This window comes from Chelonia mydas, chromosome 2 (genome assembly GCF_015237465.2).
Source record: "Chelonia mydas isolate rCheMyd1 chromosome 2, rCheMyd1.pri.v2, whole genome shotgun sequence".
NCBI lineage: Eukaryota > Metazoa > Chordata > Testudines > Cheloniidae > Chelonia > Chelonia mydas.
Genome location: NC_057850.1, coordinates 86,067,048 through 86,073,047, shown reverse-complemented (window position 1 = coordinate 86,073,047; position 6,000 = coordinate 86,067,048).

Here is a 6,000-nt window from a genome sequence, read left to right as displayed (position 1 = left end):
CTATGTAATTATCCGCGGAAGAATTGCAATTGTCCATTTATTTTATATATTCTTAGTTCTAATGGTTTTACTTAATCTAATAAAACCCAAAACATCTATGGAGGTGGCTGCATTCAAATCTATCCCTCTTGTAACTCCATTGAAGTTAACAGAGATGCAACAGGGATAAATTTAGTCTTATGTTGTTTGTGCTACTCAGAAAGTTACTGTATATAACCAGCAAAGGTCATTCTCCTAAAGTCTTGCTTGCAGGAGTTTCACAGGAGTCCATACAGAATTGCAAAGTATAAAGAACACTAAGAAAGAGTAGCAGATAATGAAGCCTTCAAGGACCTACATCAAATTTCATTTCCCTTCTCATGTGGCAAGGCAAGGCAGTATATATAATTCACTCCCAAGACTTCTCAGACCCAGTGGGCTGTATATTTTATATTGATTGCCACACACTATAAATCAGGATTGCTCAGGGACAACACAAAGGACTAGTCAATCCGAGTAGAGCCTGCCATAAAATTTGACCACAGACATTGCAGAACCTCAAAAAGGTTGCAAACACAACAACTTGGGAACAGATATATTCCCGTATCTATTTTAAGACTATGATTTCTTACACCAAATGGAACAAACGAGCACTGAGTCCCCAGTCCTGCATGGTGTGCAAACTCTCACTGTAGTTAATGGTCTCCTTGGAGCATATTCTGTGGTATCTGAGTGCCTGGCAGTAGATAACACATGTCTTGGTGTGTTTGTACTGGTTCCTGGATCTGTGAAGGTAGGTGTGGGGATCTGTGAGTTTCTTGTAAATAATTCTCTGTAGGGTTCCCTTGTTGAAGCTGATTGTGGTGTCCAGGAAGCTGATGCTGGTGTGGGAGTGTTCTGAGAGAGTGTGATAGAAGGATGGTGGTTGTTGATGTTGTGGTGGAAATCTATGAGGGAGTTTAGGTCATCTGTCCAGAGGATGAAAATATCATTGTCAGGGTTCCCCCCCACCTGCACTCTGAACTCTGGGGTACAGATGTGGGAACCCACATGAAAGACCCCCTAAGCTTATATTCTACCAACTTACGTTAAAACTTCCCCAAGGCACAATTTCCTTTCCTTGTCCTTGGACGGTATTGCTGCCACCACCAAGTGATTACACTAAAATTCAGGGATGGGTCACTTGGAATCCCTATCCCCGCAAAATATCCCCCCAAGCCTCTTCACCCCCTTTCCAGGGGAGGCTTGAGAATAATATGCCAACCAATTGCCTTAGCAATGTGAGCACAGACCAGACCCTTTCTCTTTAGGACACTGAAATAAATCAGGTTCTTAAAAGAAGAATTTTATTTAAAAGAAAAAAGTAAAAGAATCATACCTGCAAAATCAGGATGGAAGGTAACTTTACAGGATAATAAAAAGATTTAAAACAATGAGGATTCCCCTATGGGCTCAGCTTCACAGTTGTAAAAACAGAAATGAAACTACCTCCATAGCATAGGAAAATTCACAAGCCAAAAAAAGAGATAACCTAATGCATTTCCTTGCCCTACTTACAATTTCTGTTATTTTAGATGGATTATTCCAGGTATATTTTCAGGAGATGTTGTATCTGCTTGGCTTCTCCTTCTGTCCGGAGAGGGAACAACAAAAGAGAACAACAAATAATCTCCCCTGCCAGATTTGAAAGTATCTTTTTCCTCATTTGCCCTTCTGGTCAGGTGCCAACTAGGTTATTTGAACTGCTTAACCCCTTACAGGTAAAGGAATCCAGTACAGCTGCCAAGGATGGATTTTATACTACTGCATACACAAAGGCTGCTACCCTTCCCCCTATATTTATGACAATCGTCTATGTATATCATTGGTTTCATTTATCCAGAAATTATTCCTCAGCTTGGATCATGAAGAGGTTGGCATATTGGGTAGCCATTCTAGTATCCATGGCTGTTCCCATGGTTCGGACAAAGTGTTTATTTTTTAATGTAAAATTGTTATCTAGGGATCACCACACTTACTTTCACGGATCCAGTAACCAGCCCAAACACACCAATAAATCTGTTGTCTACAGCCAGGCACTCAGATACCACAGAATGTGCTCCTAGGCAAAAGTCCAGGATATACACCTTAACACATTTAAAACTGGCTTCACCAAACAAGGACGCTCCACCTGGGAAGTAGCTCACATCATGGAATGGGCCATCTAAACAGGGCCATCCTTACCCATACGCAAAGCACGCAGCTGCGTAGGACACCAGGAAATTTGGGGCACCAAATTTCCTGGTGCCCTGCACAGCTGCGTCCTTCTCCAGCTCTTCCCCAGGACCCCGCCCCCCGGACCCCTGCCCCATCCTTCCCCCCCCGCCCAGCACTCACCGGCAGCGTGGCTGAGGTGGGGTCACTGCACTCCTGCTGCCGGTGAGTGCAGGCCCAGACCTGGCCCCACTCCCGAGCCCTGTAGCCGCGCTGGGCCTGCAGTCACCGGCAGCAGGAGTTCAGTGACCTGGCCTCAGCCACGCCGCCAGTGAGTGCTGGGGGGGTGGTTCCCCCCGTCCCCCCAAGCCAGCTCCGCCCCACCGAGAAGGGGCTGCATAGGGCCCCAGAATCTAAATACCCAGAGAAAACCTGCTTCAGTACGGAAAATACTCCCCTCTGACTACACACTTTAGGTGTTACCTACCACACCACACTGGAACCCATATGGGGGTATCATCAAACAACTACAACCCATACTCAATGGGGATCCCAGCCTGAAAGAAATCTTTTCCAAACCCCTTCTGGTCTTCAAGCAGCCCCCCCCCCCCCCCCAGCCTTTTCAAGCTGGTCATCAGAACAAAGATCCCCACAGACCCACCAACTCAAAGCGGAACCACACTCTGCCATAACAACAGGTGTAAAACCTGCAGACACCTCTCCACTGCTACTGCGATTAATACGCCCCAGAACACACCTTTCAAGAGCCAGGGGTCCTACACACGCCTATCACACTATGCGGTGTACCTCACCCAGCGCACTAACTGCCCCAGTAACAACTATGTGGGTGAAATCAGACAATCACTATGCCCTTGAATGAACTCACCCAGAGACATGATAAATACAATATCACCGGTGGATGAATGCTTTTCACAAAATGATCACTCCAAGCCTGATGGCTCAGTCCTCATCCTCACAGGAAACCTGAACACCACCTTCAAAAAATGAGCGTGGAATCTTAAATTGACAACTTTGCTGGACACTAAAAATAACCAGCACAACCTCATCTCTTTCTCCAGTGGCAGCTGGTCCAACAAAAGATATCGCCTCACCCACCTTATGTCTCTAAAATCCTGGGACCACCATGCCAAACAATTGTTAATTGTAGTAATTTTTATTTTTATATAGCACCTAAAATGTTCTGGATATTTTATAGACATAGAATACGACAGATTCCTGCCTCAAACGCTTTCTGCTAGCTGAACCTCGTTCCCTTTCATTAGATCTTCAATTGTGTGATTAAAAGTAACAAATGGCTTGTAATGAGGAGTGTAATACCATGACAGTGCTGAATTCAGTTCTGGACTCTTCTGATTCTTGTTGACTTGGGGCCAAAGTGTCTCAGGTCCCCATCAGTTACACACGTGCTTAACTTTATGTATATGAGCAGTAAAACTGGCCTCAATGGGACTACTCACATGTAATTGAACACATGCATAACAGGTTGCAGGATTGGAGGCTTTGATTGTAAGCTCTTTTGGCCAGGAAATGGCTGTTACTATATGCCTGTACAGCGCCTAGCACAACAGGGCTTGATCTCAGTTGTGTCCTTTTTGCACTATTTAACATGCATAATAATTAGCAGAACTAGTATGATTTTACAGATACAATTAGAAGTCATCAGTCTGCTGTTAAACAAATGGACATTAACAATTTCAGGAGTCAAAATGCTATTGCTTTAAAAGACTGTGGATAAGCCTGAAATATTAATTTCCACTTACACTCTGCATAGACAGGACAGAGAACAGGGGGTCTCTGTTAGTGACTGACATCCAACCTTTTCAATGCTTTAACAAGTGACAGACAGCTAAAAATCATACTACATCAAGATGTATGCCCACATCTTGAATACTGCATACAGATGTCGTACCCTCATCTCAAAAAAGATATACTGGCATTAGAAAAGGTTCAGAAAAGGGCAACTAAAATGATTAGGGGTTTGGAACGGGTCCCATATGAGGAGAGATTAAAGAGGTCAGGACTTTTCAGCTTGGAAAAGGGGAGACTTAGGGGGGATATGATAGAGGTATAGAAAATCATGAGTGGTGTGGAGAAAGTGAATAAGGAAAAATTATTTACTTGTTCCCATAATATAAGAACTAGGGGCCACCAAATGAAATTAATGGGCAGCAGGTTTAAAACAAATAAAAGAAAGTTCTTCTTCACTCAGTGCACAGTCAACCTGTGGAACTCCTTGCCTGAGGAGGTTGTGAAGGGTAGGACTATAACAGGGTTTAAAAGAGAACTGGATAAATTCATGGAGGTTAAGTCCATTAATGGCAATTAGCCAGGATGGGTAAGGAATGGTGTCCTTAGCCTCTGTTTGTCAGAGGGTGGAGATGGATGGCAGGAGAGAGATCACTTGATCATTACCTGTTAGGTTCACTCCCTCTAGGGCACCTGGCATTGGCCACTGTCGGTAGATAGGATACTGGGCTGGATGGACCTTTGACCCAGTATGGCCATTCTCATGTTCTTATGCTTCTGTGCTTAAAAACCCCCACAACCAAAAAGCTGATCCACTGACTTCTCATAAACAAATGATCAAACTGGAGGTATATTTTCCCCCACATAAAAGTCTGCTTGCAATTGTCAGGTTCTGAAAAAGCAGGGCTGAGTGCGGTGTTTTTTACTCTAATAACTATTTATGACAGATTTACAAAGTCAGATATCAAGATACTGTGGAAGAGAGCTGGGGTTGGAGGTGTTAATACTAGGCCTCAGTGCAAGTCTTGAAGAACCAGTGATCTAGAAATGCAAATGAACTCTGCATTCTTTTTCAGCTGCTGTCCGTTTGCTCTGCTGGCTTTTATATTTTCTTCACTGCTACTTTGTACGAAAGTTACATGGTTCATAAATCCTTGACGAGTATCAAATCAACAATACTAGTCTGTGCACGTGAAACCTAGACGTTACTCTTCTTTAGAAAGTCTGATCTACTCTATGCACCAGTGAAAGTCAGACCTACAGTAAATGGGCCCGATGCTGCTCTCAAATTAGTGTAAATCAAGAGTAAGCTCCATTCAGTGGAGTTCCACAAGTGTAAAACTTGAGTAAATGGGAATAGAATCAGGCCCAATATCTTTTATTTACTTAAAAACAGGTTTGTTTCTAGCGTAATCGTTTAAGTAGTTCTCAGAAATCCCACCTGGGGAATTTACCCCTCAAAAGCTCCAATCAGATTCCTTTCTATTAGAGTATTGCAGGCTTTTAAAAAAATGTGTAAAGCGTTTTTATGTTCAACAAGGCTCCTGTCTGATATAATAGTCTTAAAAACAGCTATAAAAGTAAAACTGTGTTTAAGGCAGAAGAAAATCCAGTGACACTGCCATCCTCTCCCGGTGATCTACCTCGATAGCTTTCTATTTTCTACAGCCAAAAATACTACATGAGATGTTACTCATGGAAGGCAGAGCAGCTAAATCACATTTGACTCACAGAACTAATATAGCTGTTAAACCACAAGTAAAGTTACAAATAAGAGCTGAAATCTCTCTCGCTATTATTTAGTCATCCTCAGAGGAGAACAATAACCAACCCAGACTCAACTGAACCTTGTACTTAAATTTCAGTGATTCCTGTTGGTATGAATATTTTGGGATGAATAAGTCTGAGTGTTAGGGTTTGGGTTTGATATTTAACATTACATAATTCCAAAACTAGGCTTTTGAGTTAATATATAATGAAGCTGAATGGGTACCAGATTCTACTTGTCCTTATTAAACCTTGTCACAATGAAAAGAATAAAATGCATTCAATCCTTATTTC